Source organism: Schistocerca nitens, chromosome 1 (genome assembly GCF_023898315.1).
Source record: "Schistocerca nitens isolate TAMUIC-IGC-003100 chromosome 1, iqSchNite1.1, whole genome shotgun sequence".
Classification (NCBI taxonomy): Eukaryota; Metazoa; Arthropoda; class Insecta; order Orthoptera; family Acrididae; genus Schistocerca; species Schistocerca nitens.
In genome coordinates this window covers 481,344,626-481,360,971 of record NC_064614.1, presented here as the reverse complement: position 1 = coordinate 481,360,971, position 16,346 = coordinate 481,344,626, and the positions used below count along the sequence as shown (strand labels likewise).

The 16,346-nt window shown below is 44.4% G+C and overlaps 1 protein-coding gene across 5 annotated transcripts in view; it reads left to right on the top strand.

The window, feature by feature from the left end:
- The window catches only part of LOC126252200 (mitochondrial protein C2orf69 homolog), a 227,850-nt gene that overhangs the window by 38,048 nt on the left and 173,456 nt on the right, over positions 1 to 16,346 (top strand). For 2 of the 5 annotated variants that reach the window (XM_049953087.1, XM_049953079.1), the window contains one exon: positions 3,884 to 4,008. The exons of the other annotated variants lie outside the window; for them this stretch is intronic. The gene's annotated coding sequence lies outside the window, so the exon portion shown is untranslated. The remainder of the gene's footprint in view (positions 1 to 3,883; positions 4,009 to 16,346) is intronic. 5 annotated transcript variants of the gene reach the window in all.

Genomic DNA, 16,346 nt, shown 5'->3' with positions numbered 1-16,346 from the left:
TGGACGATGCAGGAAATAACTGTCTGCAACATATAACTTCCTCCAGATGTTGCAGTACCCCATCAACTCCCTAAACCTTTCCTACTTCTGGGAGATTTTAACGCCCACTACCTCTTGTGGGGTGACACCATGCTTACTGGCCGAAGCAAAGATGTCGAAATTTTACTGTCTCCGTTCGACCTCCGCCACTTAAATACTGGGGCCACCACACATTTCAGTGTGGTTTGAGGTAGTTACCGAGCCATTGATTTATCAATTTGCAGCCCAGGACTTCTCCCATTTATCCCCTGGAGAACACATGACGCCCTTTGTGGTAGTTACCACTTCCCCATCTTCCTGTTACTGCCCCGGCGTCAGGCCCACGGACGCCTGCCCAGATGGGCGTAAACAAGGCGGACTTGTAAACATTCACCTTTGATGTCACCGTTGACTCTCCCTCATGTGGTAACATTGACGTGGTGGTTGAGCAGGTGACTACCACAATCGTTTCTGCGGCAGAAAACGCCATCCCTCGCTCTTTACGTAGGCGAGCTCAACAGCGACAAAAGCGACACCCTCCCCTAGAGCATCGGATAGCCTTTAATCGTCTCCGTGCCCGTGTACCCTAGCTTCTAAAACGACGCAAACAGCAGTGTTGGGAGAGGTACGTGTCGACCTTTGGGTGCCATATGCCACTTTCCCAAGTCCGGACGAAGGTCAGACGTCTTTTTGGGTACCAGACCCCAACAGGTGTCCCTCGCGTTACGATCAATAGCCGGCTATGTACCGACGCAAACGCGATTGCCGAGCAATTTGCTGAGCAATATGCGGGAACCTCTGCGTGAGAGGAATACCCCCCCCCCCCCCCCCCCCCCCAGCCTTTCGCACCCTCAAACGGCGGATGGAAAGTCCTCGCGTTCCCTACATTCCACAGTGATCCCTCTAATGCCCTATTTACGGAGTGGAAGCTCCTCAGCACACTTGTACATTGCCCCGACACAGCTCCTGCGCCGGATCGGCTCCACAGTCAGATGATTAAACATCTCTCGTCTTTACTACAAGCGCCATCTCGTCGTTATCGTCAACCGCATGTGGTGTGATGGCGTCTTTCCATCGCAATGGCACCATCGTTCCGGTGCTCGAACCCGGCAAAAACCCGCTTGATGTGGATAGATATCGGCCCATCAGCCTCACCAATGTTGTTTGTAAGCTGCTGGAATGTATGGTGTGTCGGCGGTTGGGTCAGGTCCTGGAGTCACGTGGCCCATTGGCTCAATGTCAGAGCGGCTTCCGCCAGGGGCGCTCTACCACTGATGATCTTTTGTCCCTCGAGTCTGTCACCCAGACAGTCTTTTCCAGACGCCAACACCTTGTTGCCATCTTTTCTGATCCACACAAAGCATATGACACCACCTGGCCACATCATATCCTTGCCACATTATACGGGTAGGGTCTCTGAGGTCCGTCCCGATTTTTATCCAGAATTTCCTGTCGCTCCGTACTTTCCGTGTCCAAGTTGGTGCCTCCCATAGTTTCCCCCATATCCAGGAGAATGGGGTCCAGCAGGGCTCTATATTGTGTATCACTATGTTTAGTGGCCATTAACAGTCTAGCAGCAGCTGTAGGGCCGTCGGTCTCACCCTCTCTGTATGCAGACGACTTTTGCATGTCATACTGCTCCACCGGTACTGGTGTTGCTAAGCGGCGCCTACAGGGAGCCATCCACAAGGCGCAGTCATGAGCTCTCGCCCACGGCTTCCAGTTTTCGGCTTCTAAGCCGTGTATCGTGCAGTTCTGTCGGCGTCGTACCGTTCATCCGGAACCAGAACTTTTCCTTCATGACGATCCACTCACTGTAGTCGAGACATGTCGATTCTTAAGACTGGTTTTCGACGCCAGATTGACTTGGCTACCTCAACTTTTTCAGCTGAAGCAGAAGTGCTGGCAACACCTGAGTGTCCTCTGCTGCCTGAGCAACACCAAATGGGGTGCAGATCTCTCTACTCAGCTGCAGCTCTACAAAGCCCTTTTTCAGTCCCGCCTCTATTATGGGAGTCTGATTAATGGTCCGGCGGCGCCCTCAGCAATGCGTGTACTCGACACAGTGCACGATTGTGGCGTTCGCCAAGCGACGGGAGCTTTTGAAACGAGACCGGTGACCAGTGTCCTGGTGGAGGCTGGAGTCCCTCCATTGCAGATCCGACGTGTACAACTGCTCGTCAGTTACGTTGCACACATTCGTAATTCTCCTGAGCATCCGAATTACCGTCTCCTTTTTCCACCCGCGGCAGTACATCTTCCGCATCGGCGGGCCGGGTCAAGGCTAACGATTGCGGTTCGTGTGCGATCCCTTCTGTCTGAACTGGAGTGATACCCTTTACCACCTCTCATCCAGGTCCGTCCGCATACACTTCCATGGTGTACACCTACGCCGCAGATTCGTCTGGCTTTCACATGACCCTAATGACTCCATTAACCCTGCGGCTCTCCACTGTCACGTCCGGGGCTCTGAAGTGGTTTACACCGACGGATCGATGGTTGATGGTCATGTTGGCTTCACCTACGTCCACAGAGGCCATTTTGAACAGCATTCCTTGTTTGATGGCTGCAGTGTGTATTCACTGCAGAGCTGGTGGCCATCCCTTGTGCCCTTCAGTATATCCGTTCATGCCCTGGGGAATCGTTTCTTCTGTGTACTGACTCCTTGAGCAGCCTACAAGCTATCGACCAGTGCTACCCTCGCCATCCTTTGGTGGCGTCCATCGAGGAGTCCATCTGCGCTCTGGACCGGTCCCATCTTTCAGTGGTGTTTGTTTGGACCCCAGGACACGTCCGCATCCCTGGCCCAGCGGAAACCGCTTCTGGAGATTGGCATCTCTGAACCTGACCTGCGATGTGACATACGCCGCAGGGTTTTTCGGCCTTGGGAGACGGAATGGCATAACAGCACACACTACAAACTGCCTGTCATTAAGGAGACTACGAATGTGTGGAAGTCTTCGGGCCTGTCGCAGGGAATCAGTTGTCCTCTGCTGGCTCCACATTAGCCACGCTTGGACTACCCATAGTTACCTCCTGCGCCGTGAAGACCCGCCTGATTGTCGGTGCGGCGCCCGGTTGACAATGGTCCATATTCTGGTGCACTGTCCCACTTTGACTGCCCAGCCTTAGTTTTACGTTTTATTCGTGAGGGTGGGTTTTATCATTTGATATAAGTTTTAGCGCATGTCCTTTGTCCCTCTGTGTCCTCCACCATAGTGCTTCTAGGGTGGGGGTTTTAATGTGTTGTAAAGTGGCTGGCTTCTCCTTTTTTGTTATCATGGCCAGTCAGCCATGGTAATCTGTTTTGTCGTTTTAATCTCTTCATCCCGTTTCCTGCGTTTCTGTGGTTTTCTTGCCCCTTTTGCCCATGTACATGTTTGTTGCCCTTCATCGTTCTTGTGGTTTTTCCTTTCATTCCGTTTTGAGTTGTCAGTGTTGTTCGTTTTATTCTCCCTCGTGTGCCATTGTTTTATTCAGAACAAGGGACTGATAACCTAGTGGTTTGGTCCCTTTCCTCCTCTCTTCTAATCCAACCAACCAGCCACTGCATGGGAGTAGTTATGCAGTGCCAGTGATGACCCTTATGACTTCATTAAGCTGCACTTCAGTTTTTGTTGTGTGGGCGTCGTTTTCCTATAGTCGCAATATTCACCAGGAAGTACAGGTGACCGCAGCCCAACTGTTTCCGGAAATCTTGGCGAAGTAAATTAACTCGTGAACCAAGTTACTTACATAGCTTGGTGCACTGTCTGAATGTCAGGGACCGAGCCAGAGTGATTCTTAGATCTATTGGACTGTAGTGATCGAGTACATCAATTCCATCGAAAGTTACATGCAGCTTCCTTTGTGCTTTTTTTTTTAGGTGGAATGCTGAAACCTCAGTTTTGTTTAAGTTGAAGTCTGCATGTTGGATTTTCATGGCGTCCGTGTCTGGGATGTCGTGGATATACAGATTAAGCAGAATGTGGGCAACAACTAATCACTAAGGTAGGCCATTATTTAGAGTTCATTTGCTATCTTGTTCATTAAGGAACACCGTAAAGCCCGTGCCAGAGAACGCATTGCTCACTAGAAACGCTTTTGATAAGGGATATTTCAATAAGCATCGACATCAATCCCTCCCTCTCGCACAGTGTCATTAAGTTGCCGTAAGACTCACAAAAACTACCACTACAGCTGATAAGCTATCGCGTTTACGTTAAATGAAATTTTAAGACATTCAAATGTATTAACAGCCCTCAAAGTTTTTCTTAATCACGCTTTAGCTACGTAGTTTTTATTTCAAAAATCATACACAGTCACAGCCTCTGCAGCGTTGTGCTCTGATAGTCGCGCTGATGAAGCGCAGTATGAAATTGGTTGAGACTGCTTTCTGTCCCATTGTGAAACACGCGTGTGGAATACACTTAAAAAGTGCCGAGAAATAGGCTTTTCTTAATGTTTTTCATAATTTGAAATTTTTTCCAGCGTGTGTGTGTGTGTGTGTGTGTGTGTGTGTGTATATATGATGCAGTTGATATATAAACCAGTGTCGTACGTGTAGCGCAGTAGGTAGCGTGATGGAATACGGACCAATTTTTGTTTACGGTTCGTTGGTTCAAATCTCAACAGTATCATTTTTTTCTCCTTCAATTTGAAATACCTAAGTCTCGTAATTATAAAACTCATAATTTTTATGAACAATGAACCACTTCTTATTTATAATTACATATTGGACGAATTCCTGTTTCCATTTCAAATACAGATTCTTAATTATCTGTGTTTTATGAAAGACTGTTCATAAAAGTTGCTTAAATTAAGAAAACATAATTTAATTTTTAAGGCAAAAATGTAAAACCAAATCCGCTTTATTTGGATATGCCCATCGTTTTATACTACAGAGATGGATAAGTAGCGTAGAAACATGAAAAACGATCATATTCACTACATGGAGCGCATCATATAAATCTACATCTACATTTATACTCCGCAAGCCACCCAACGGTGTGTGGCGGAGGGCACTTTACGTGCCACTGTCATTACCTCCCTATCCTGTTCCAGTCGCGTATGGTTCGCGGGAAGAGCGACTGCCGGAAAGCCTCCGTGCGCGCTCGAATCTCTCTAATTTTACCTCCTCGGGAGGTATAAGTAGGGGGAAGCAATATATTCGATACCTCATCCAGAAATGCACCTTCTAGAAACCTGGACAGCAAGCTACACCGCGATGCAGAGCGCCTCTCTTGCAGAGTCTGCCACTTGAGTTTATTAAACATCTCCGTAACGCTATCACGGTTACCAAATAAACCTGTGACGAAACGTGCCGCTCTTCTTTGGATCTTCTCTATCTCCTCCGTCAACCCGATCTGGTACGGATCCCACACTGATGAGCAATACTCAAGTATAGGTCGAACGAGTGTTTTGTAAGCCACCTCCTTTGTTGATGGACTACATTTTCTAAGGACTCTCCCAAAGAATCTCAACCTGGTACCCGCCTTACCAACAATTAATTTTATATGATCATTCCACTTCAAATCGTTCCGCACGCATACTCCCAGATATTTTACAGAAGTAACTGCTACCAGTGTTTGTTCCGCTATCATATAATCATACAATAAAGGATCCTTCTTTCTATGTATTCGCAATACATTACATTTGTCTATGTTAAGGGACAGTTGCCACTCCCTGCACCAAGTGCCTATCCGCTGCAGATCTTCCTGCATTTCGTTGCAATTTTCTAATGCTGCAACTTCTCTGTATACCACAGCATCATCCGCGAAAAGCCGCATGGAACTTCCGACACTATCTACTAGGTCATTTATATATATTGTGGAAAGCAATGGTCCCATAACACTCCCGTGTGACACGCCAGAGGTTACTTTAACGTCTGTAGACGTCTCTCCATTGAGAACAACATGCTGTGTTCTGTTTGCTAAAAACTCTTCAATCCAGCCACACAGCTGGTCTGATATTCCGTAGGCTCTTACTTTTATCAGGCGACAGTGCGGAACTGTATCGAACGCCTTCCGGAAGTCAAGGAAAATGGCATCTACTTGGGAGCCTGTATCTAATATTTTCTGGGTCTCATGAACAAATAAAGCGAGTTGGGTCTCACACGATCGCTGTTTCCGGAATCCATGTTGATTCCTAAAGAGTAGATTCTGGGTTTCCAGAAATTACATGATACGCGAGCAAAAAACATGTTCTAAAATTCTACAACAGATCGATGTCAAGAGATATAGGTCTATAGTTTTGCACATCTGCTCGACGTCCTTTCTTGAAGACTGGGACTACCTGTGCTCTTTCCCAATCATCTGGAACCTTCCGTTCCTCTAGAGACTTGCGGTACGCTGCTGTTAGAAGGGGGCAAGTTCTTTCGCGTACTGTGTGTAGAATCGAATTGGTATCCCGTTAGGTCCAGTGGACTTTCCTCTGTTGAGTGATATCAGCCATTTTTTCGTTTGTGCGAGGATTTAGAGAAGGAAGTGCAGTGCGGTCTTCCTCTGTGAAACAGCTTTGGAAAGAGGTGTTTAGTATTTCAGCTTTATGCGTCATCCTCTGTTTCAATGCCATCATCATCCCAGAGTGTCTGGATATGTTCTTTCGAGCCACTTACTGATTTAACGTAAGACCAGAACTTCCTAAGATTTTCTGTCAAGTCGGTACATAGAATTTTACTTTCGAATTCACTGAATGCTTCATGCATAGCCCTCCTTACGCTAACTTTGACATTGTTTAGCTTCTGTTTGTCTGAGAGGTTTTGGCTGCGTTTAAACTTGGAGTGAAGCTCTCTTTGCTTTCGCAGTAGTTTCCTAACTTTGTTGTTGAACCACGGTTGGTTTTTCCCGTCCCTCAAAGTTTTACTCGGAACGTACCTGTCTAAAACGCATTTTACGATTGCCTTGAACTTTCTCCATAAACACTAAACATTGTCAGTGTCGGAACAGAAATTTTCGTTTTGATCTATTAGGTAGTCTGAAATCTGCCTTCTATTACTCTTACTAAACAGAGAAACCTTCCTCCCTTTTTTTATATGCCTATTTACTTCCATATTCAGGGATGCTGCAAAGGCTTTATGATCACTGATTCCCTGTTCTGCGCTTACAGAGTCGAAAAGTTCGGGTCTGTTTATCTGTAGGTCCAAGATGTTATCTCCACCAGTCGGTTCTCTGTTTAATTGCTCTAGGTAATTTTCGGATAGTGGACTCAGTATAATGTCACTCGATTCTCTGTCCCTACCACCCGTCCTAAACATCTGAGTGTCCCAGTCTCCATCTGGTAAATTGAAATCTCCACCTAAGACTATAACATGCTGAGGAAATTTATGTGAAACGTATTCCAGATTTTCTCTCAATTGTTCTGCCACTAATGCTGCTAAGTCGGTAGGTCGGTAAAAGGAGCCAATTATTAACCTAGCTCGGTTGTTGAGTGTAACCTTCACCCATAATAATTCACAGGAAATATCCACTTCTACTTCACTACAGGATAAACTACTACTAACAGCGACAAACACTCCACCACCGGTTGCATGCAATCTATCCTTTCTAAACGCCGTCTGTGCCTTTGTAAAAATTTCGGCAGAATTTATCACTGGCTTCAGCCAGCTTTCCGTACCTATAACGATTTCAGCTTCGGTGCTTTCTATCAGCGCTTGAAGTACCGGTACTTTACTAACGCAGCTTCGACAGTTTACAATTACAATACCGATTGCTGCTTGGTCCCCGCATGTCCTGACTTTGCCCCGCACCCTTTGAGGCTGTTGCCCTTTCTGTACTTGCCCGAGGCCATCTAACCTAAAAAACCGCCCAGTCCACGCCACACAACCCCGTGTAGCTGCATGCTGTGTGTAGTGGACTCTTGACCTATCCAGCGGAACCCGAAACCCCACCACCCTATGGCGCAAGTCGAGGATTCTGCAGCCCACACGCTCGCAGAACCGTCTCAGCCTCTGATTCAGACCCTCCACTCGGCTCTGTACCAAAGGTCCGCAGTCAGTCCTGTCGACCATGCTGCAGATGGTGAGCTCTGCTTTCATCCCGCTAGCGAGACTGGCAGTCTTCACCAAATCAGATAGCCGCCGGAAGCCAGAGAGGATTTACTCCGATCCATAGCGACACACACCATTGGCGCCGACATGAGCGACCACCTGCAGATGGGTGCACCCTGTACCCTTCATGGCATACGGAAGGACTCTTTCCACATCTGGAATGACTTAATCACACGATGTAATTCTCTCTGAGATATTGAATTAATTGATTCACGGATATTATCCTTGAGTCCCTTTATCGTGTGAGAATTTGTTGTGTACACTGTGGTCTTCAGTGCACATCACAAATAAAAATCGCACTGAGGTAAATCAGGACTTCTAGCTGACCACATATTGTTACTAATAACTGTTTTATCGAACACATCGTGAATTGGGTGCAAAGAAACATTGGCCGTATGTGCCCTTGCCGGATCCTGTTCAAAAAATGCAAAGCTTCGTTCTCTTTCACTCAGTTTATTAATCAACGGTCGCAAAATGTTTTGCACGTCTTTCACTTGTAACTATGTCCTTAAAAAAATGGGCCTAATTATCCTGTCACCACTAACTGTGCACCACACCCTTATTTTCTGATCATGAAGGGGTTCCTCATGAAGCACAACAGGTCTATCTGCGCTCTGATGTCAACAGTTTTGGGAGTTAACATACCCATGTAAATGGAGCCAAGCCTTGTCCTAAAACAGTATGAGGTAAGGATCCATTTCAATGTCATGCACTTGTTTCAAAACCCATCGCAAAACTTAACCATTTGCGCAGGATCATCAGGTCGGAGCTCTTGTACTACTGATACTTCATGGGGCCCTAGCCCAAGCAGCTTAGCACCTCTTTGTACAGAGATGCACGATATTTGTGTTTGCTGCGAAAGACGTTTAAGAGACTGTTTAGGGGAATTTTCCAGGCGGTATGCAATGCCATCGAGACGAGCTTCTGTGACCACCGTCCGCCGTCGTTTACGCTCCTTGTTTGGAAGACTTCCAGTTTCACGAAATCTATTCACTAATTTGTGAACTGCATCACGACTCTGAACTCCAACGCCAGGAAACTTCTCTTCAAACAACATCCGAACAGTTCGAGCGGACTATGAACGCACATACCAATCTTAAATACATACTCGTTGTGGAATTAAATAATTCGCTCTTGCCATTGTTGCGTTTGCAAACTTCACTGTTACACTCGTCATGCCTGTTTCACTGTTTGGATGATCCTGACCGACAAGGGCATATGTCTCTACGGCCTTCAGGCTAAAACCCACAAAAAAAGGGCGGCATGCTACGGTCCCGCGGGACTTACTCGACAGGCAGGCGCGGCTTCCGTGGCCGGCCAGCAATAGCCCGGGCAGGTGGTCATCAGATAAGTAGAACACACTGTAAATAACGGCATCATCTGCGAAAAGTCTGAGATTACCATTAATATTGCCTGCAAGGCCATTAATATACAACAGGGGTTCCAACAACCTTACCTGTGGCACACCCAAGGTTACTTCATCTGTCGATGACTCTAGATCCAAGATAACATTCTGTCTTTTCCCCACCAAGAAATCTTCAATCCAGTGACAAATCTCGCTTGATATCCTGTATAATCATATTTTCATTATTAAGTATTGGTGTAATATTGAGACAGATGTTTCTTTGAAGTTAAGAAATACTGCATCTACCAGACTTCCTTGATCCATGGCATTGGGGATGCCGTGAAAGAAGAGGAGAAGGTGGGTTTCACAAAGTCGCTGTATTCGGAATCTATGCCGACTAGCATGGAGGAGGTCGTACTGTTAGTAGTTTCTTGTAATAGTAGATCACAGCCAGTGTATAATGTTAGTAAGGGTCTAAAGGGAGGTTATGGCACAGTTTTTAGCCCATCTACATGTGCGTCATTAGTGTTTGGGAAGATGCATGACCCTCTCCCACTCAGTCTAGGCTAATTGCATTACTTATAAATAGCAGACTGCTTTATCTCCCACTTCGTCTAGACCAGTTGCCTTACGTGTAAATGGCAGGCTGCAATCTTATTGGCTGGGAAGCGTGCTTATTTAGAATCCTTATCGCTATAATTTGTTACCAAATTAGGGCAGACTGTGTAGGGTTGTGTTTATAGTCATAACCTACAGTTCTGTATGTAAAAAAACTGTTCGTGTTGACTTTAATGACATTTGAAAATGCACAGAGTAAGAGATCTAAGAGTTTAGTTGTTTTGTTGTTGGAATGTGATATTGGTCCTGTAACAGGAAGTAAGTTTCCAAATAATAATTTCGATTTTAAAATACCGTGTTTTTGTGATTAATTTACAAGAAGACCAACAGGCTGTCGGTGTTTATCTAGGATCCACATTCTTACTCATTTAGGATAATTTTTTTATCTTGGGACAGATGTTTATTCGTCATCCCTAATGCTGATGTTTAGTACCCAATTACGATAATTTACGAGCCAGTATGGCTGGTCCAATATGACTGGCAGTATGACACTACAATCGAACGTGAAGGTTCAAGATGGCGGAAGGTCAAAGGGTCACCGGGTGTGTGTATTGAATCCACCCTCAAGGTACTCACTGTTACATTACAGTGGATATAGCACAGAGTAAAACAATTGGAAATATTTTTAAAAAAATGCAAGTAAGATAGCTCATTTGAGATGTTTTAAACAGTTGCATATTGCATGATAAACAGTAGCCTATCGCGTAATCTATTTATTCAAAGCATTTGGAAACGTTTCTGCGCCCTTCCAGACATGTCCGCAGAAGTATTTAATAATCATAACATTAAAAACGCGCTGCAGGCTATAAATAATATTGGCAGCTCTGTTCCATGTGTTAAAAAAGATCGAAGTGAGATAGCTTGTTTGACAGTTGTGCATAACGTGGTCTATTTATGTCAACATTTCGGAACGTTTTGGTGCAGTGTAACACATCAAAAACGTTCAAAGGGACCAAACTGCTGAGGTCATCGGTCCCTAGACTTCCACACTGCTTAAACTAACTTAAAGTAACTTACGCTAAGGACGAAAAACACACACACACACACACACACACACACACACACACACACACACACACACACACACACACACACACACGCCCGAGGCAGGACTCGAACGTCCGGCGGTAGGGGCCGTGCAATCCGTGACATGACGCCTTAGTTCGTGCGGCCAATCCGCGCGGCGAAATACACCACATTTCCAGCAAGGTAATAATTAGACTGTGGATGTGTTCATTTTTAAAACAAAGTACATGTAAAATTTACACTGTGGAACCCTTGTAGTTAATTTTTATTTAAACAGAATGCACTTATGCTACATGTTACTTTCACTGTGTAGATTCAGGATCATTGTTGAAACAAGTTACACTGACAGCCCTCTGGTTCTAGGTTTAACAATTACCACCGCAGGTCCCGCCTCGTACCCTACCCACTCCCCGGAAGTAAGTGTTGATTTGGTTATTTACATGTACGTATTTTGTGTGTGTGTGTGTGTGTGTGTGTGTGTGAGAGAGAGAGAGAGAGAGAGAGAGAGAGAGAGAGAGGTGTGAAGTTATTCACATGACTGCTAAAAAAATACGCTAAATTTTTATTACGCGATAAGACGCACAAATCTTGATGGCTGTAAATTCGACTAAATACTTATGGATTACAATTACAAATAACCTAAATTGGAAAGATCACATAGAAAATGTTGTGGGTAGAGCAAACCAAATACTGCAATTCATTGGCAGAACACTTAGGAGGAGCAAAGGTCTACTAAAGGAACTGCTTACACCACGCTTGTCCGCCCTATTCTGGAGTATCGCAGTGCGGTGTGGGATCCGCATCAGGCGGGACTAATGGATGACATCGAAAAAGTTCAACGAAGGCAGCTTGTTTTGCATTATCGCGAAATAGGGGAGACAGTGCCACAGACATGATACGTGAATTGGAGTGGCAGTCATTAAAACAAAGGCGTTTTTCGTTGCAACGGGATCTTCTCATGAAATTTCAATCACCAGTTTTCTCCTCCGATTACGAAAACATTCTGTTGGCACTACTTAGGGAGAAATGATCATCACGATAAAATAAGAGAAATCAGGGCTCGCACAGAAAAATTAAAGTGCTCGTTTTCCCGCGCGTCGTTCGAGAGGGGAACGGTAGAGAGACAGTTTGAGGACGGTTCATTGAACTCTCTACCAGACACATTATTGTGAATAGCAGAGTAATCACGTTGATGCAGTTGTAGATCAGCAGTGTCACATTCCCTCACTTCATGAGACACTGTGGAGAGGTTTGATATTTAAACCAGGACGTTGGTGCGAAGTATGCCGACCAGGAACTTTACGCCACTACCGCTCCTCCCTTTTCCGGACAGAATTCGAACCGGCTTGTCCCCGGGTCGAGCGCCACCGCTCAAGTGTGCGTTAGCGACCTCAGTCACGGAGGCCGGTAACCCGGACATAGGTGTAGCAGTACTTATCACCGATGGCGCGAGGACGAGAGTGGTCACATAGTACGTGGCCGAGAGCATAAAGTTCACCGTGCCCCAGCTGAGCCGCTACAGGGCAGAACAACTGCCGGCTGCGTTATCTCCTTCAGCGCGCCCCATTCCACCCAGTACACTGCGCCAGAGCTGCAGTTTATTTGCCTCCGTCATCTCGTAGGCCGTGGACTGGCAATCCTCCCGTGTGGTAGCGGCACAGTGGAGAGCCACTTTAAAGAGTACGGAAAGAGAGGCGTCAATACACGCATTGTTTTTCCCATGAGCTAGTCGAGTCAAAACACACGACGTATTTAAAAAGAATAAAATTGTGGCTGGTTGTAGTAAAAAGTTATTTCATAAAGAAGCCCATTATTTACTTTTCATTCCAAAGATAGAACCGACTCTAAGATGCAGCCAAGGTCTGGTAAAAACATGCAATATGCGTAACATACAATTCTTCCTTTTCATTGAGAGTATATCCTCTAGTTAATAGCATACTGCACAGTTAACTTTCCTCCTAACTTTAGTTAGTAACAGTTGTGCATTGCTTCTTGTGTTTCGTGTTCTAAATGACATCTGTATACGTACATAGAAATAGAGGGAAATACTATGATAATTTCTGCAGCAGTGTTTAGCTCATGCGGAAGGGCGAGACGAAAACTGCGTTTCGTTGTCAGAACACTTACAAGATATGCAGCAAACATATTAAAACGACAGTGTACACTACGCCTCTTCTGAGTATAGCTGCGTGTTATGGAATCCTTACCATATACGATGGGTCGTTCCTTAGAGGACAGGACTCATTCATCTCCCCATCCTGACCCATCCCCACTTGCACTCCCTCTACTATTTGTAACAGATAACATTAAAATGTGTTTTTTCCGTATAAGCCAACATATCATTCAGCGGACGATTTACTTCATTGCACTTAAGTCATTCAGTGAACAAAAATACGAGCGGTGGTCAGATTCGCGACTAGATTCAGCAACTTCCTGGTAGATAGAATAATACGCAGACGAAATCGACAGATGTAGCCAGCTTACACGGAAAGGTTTAGGTATTTAATGCATGTCTTTTTCATTTTTTCTCATGTGCTACTTGAGAGGGAAACGGTTGAGAAATAGTCTGCGAATCCTGTGCCAATCACTTGGATGAGTACTGCAAAGTAGTTGGCAAAAAACTACAGTTTTGCTGTACCATAATGATGTATGGAGTAAATTTTTAAGATGTCGTTTGCTTACTGTTAAGGAGAATACTATCTGAAATCCTCAGAGAATTTGTTATACGACTCGATTTTGAAACAAAATTCATAGCTTTCGGTACGCAGTCACTGATTTCTGCACAGAATTAGCCGTTTTTTCTGATAGTTTAGAACATCTATTTGATATCCTTTGGGCAGTTCTACCCTATTGAAAATCATATGTGTCACATGTACTCACTAAACCACGGTAGGAATGTGTGTTGAAATGTCTCAGTTAGTGATCCTTGGCTGCAAGGTGACAGAATATATGATTCATATTTTGTAAAGAAGTAGATCTTACGTGTCTTTTATAGTAAGATGAATCGGAAAATGTGTATGTAGATGACACATCATTACGTATGAGTCCTTTATAGACATTCCATTGCTTTCTTACTATAATAACTGTAGTTAATAATGAGTTAACCGTCTCCGAAGAGGCCTAAACGTAAACATTAATCTGAGCCGGGTTTCGGAATAAAAAACCGTAGAGTCATGTTGTGCCCAGCAGTTCATATCTGTAGGAGTCCGACCCGGTGAGAAGTTTTTAATGCATCGTTCTGTGGACGTATTAGCGAGCAGTACGTGTTAGCGCCCCACCAACGCCCTGTAATTATTCAGATATATATTAGTTATATTACACATTTTTGGTTATACTTTCCTTACTTGAAGGCCATGCAAATTTCTGGTCAGTGAAGTCTAAGACATCGGACGATTCATACTACCGGTTACGAAATAAACTTCCTCCATAAATGTCTCGTACACTCTCATCGCAGATGATTGCGCTGAAGATATTTCTAAACAATTGTCGTGCAACCAGTTGTTAAACGTTGTCATGGTTCCATGCCTTTAACTTGTCGACAGTTATTTTGCAGTCCAAATAGGAAAAAAGTTCGTTTAATACTTTCAGGGTTTCATTTCTAAAAATATAAATCAATTTTATATTGCTATATCATGATCGGCATTGTAAAGGTTTAAAATCAATTACGCTTTAACAGAAGTGATCATCAGCCTTCATCCGGGTTGAAGCAGTTCCACATTACAGATGCTCCGGCTAACAAATTTATATGTGTCAGGTTTCATATTCGATAGTCCTATGAAATTAAGAGCAGATGCGAGGGGGGGGGGGAAGCCTATTATAGTGATTGATATCTGATTGTTCTGATACTGTTGAGAATTTTCTAGAGTCGTAGACAAGTATTGTTCCTAAAAATTCAGATCTTGTTTTTATGCATAACATCAGGTACGTTCTGTGAGGTAAAAGTTACTGGGACACGTTGTTCTGACCCACATAAGTACTGTGGCCTTGTCTGATTTGCTTGTCTCCAATACATGTATCATAATTAGCAGTTCGCGAAGAGGTGCTTTAATCTGTAGAAACGGCCGGTATTCTCTTGTGTCCCTTCAGTACAAACATTAGCATACAGTACTGTTCGCAGTAGCATTACGTAGTAGTATTTTATATTTTTGTAACTATAACATTTCAGTTTCGGCTGTGTATAATAACTAGCGAACCCTGCAGTGCCATCCAATTGCCGAATACGTTTGATACCCCTTACCTCTGCCCATCACCTCCTCCCTCCTGTCGCTCCTACCCCTCTCAATGTCTGTTTTCCCCTTCCCCTTCTTTGTCTTCTTGCACACCTTTCTGAGGTTGTGCCTTGCTTACTTTTGTTGCAAAAGTCTAGGAGCAGCTAATGATTTACTTAACCCTACCGTAGTTGAAACTGAGTGCGAGAAAGAAATCGAAACCATACGTTTTCACAGCACAGGATTTCCTTTCTCGCAGCCAGTTTTAACAGAAAACATACACATTATCGTTTAAAATAGTGTGTAGCCTATGTCCGTCTGTATGTTTATTAGTCTCTCATGTGAAAATTGGAAAAAATTCAGTCAAGAACTTTTCGCTGTTTTTGGTAACACCAGTCTTGATATAGTAATATAGATTTACGTATATATTTAAATACCAAATATACAGGGTGTTTAAAAAAGAATATACGTATTTCGAATGCATATATTTATTAAACTTTGAGACATACGAATATGAAACGTTACACATATATTTACGATCCTCTCAAGTTCAGATTACAGATGTTCAATATGCCCTCCATCAGCGACACGAACAATATCACATCGATACTCAAATTCCTCCCACACTCGGGCAAGCATGTCATTCGTCACTGATGTTATGGCAGTAAGAATCCGGTTCTTCAACTCTTCCAGGTTCTGTGGGAATGGTGGTACATAAACGTTGTCTTTGACGAAACCACACAGGAAGAAGTCAGAGGGTGTTAAATTCGGTGACCGTGGAGACCAGCTGAGACACGCTAAGTCGCCAGCTCCTTGACGACTAATCCAACGGTTCGGTAGTTTCATTCAGATATTGAAGCACTTGGCGACTCCAGTGAGGGGGTGCCCCGTCTTGAAAAATGAAGTTGTCTTCGTGCAGCCTCGGAAACAAGCAGGTTTGGAACATAGCGAGATACTGCTGACCTTTAACCGTGTTTCCATCAAAGAAGAGTGGGCTGTAAACATATGATAGGGATATCGCACAAAACTCACTGACTTTAGGCAAATCATTTTAATGGCTGCATGTGGGTTCTGTAGGCCCCAAATTCGAACGTTGTGTTTGTTT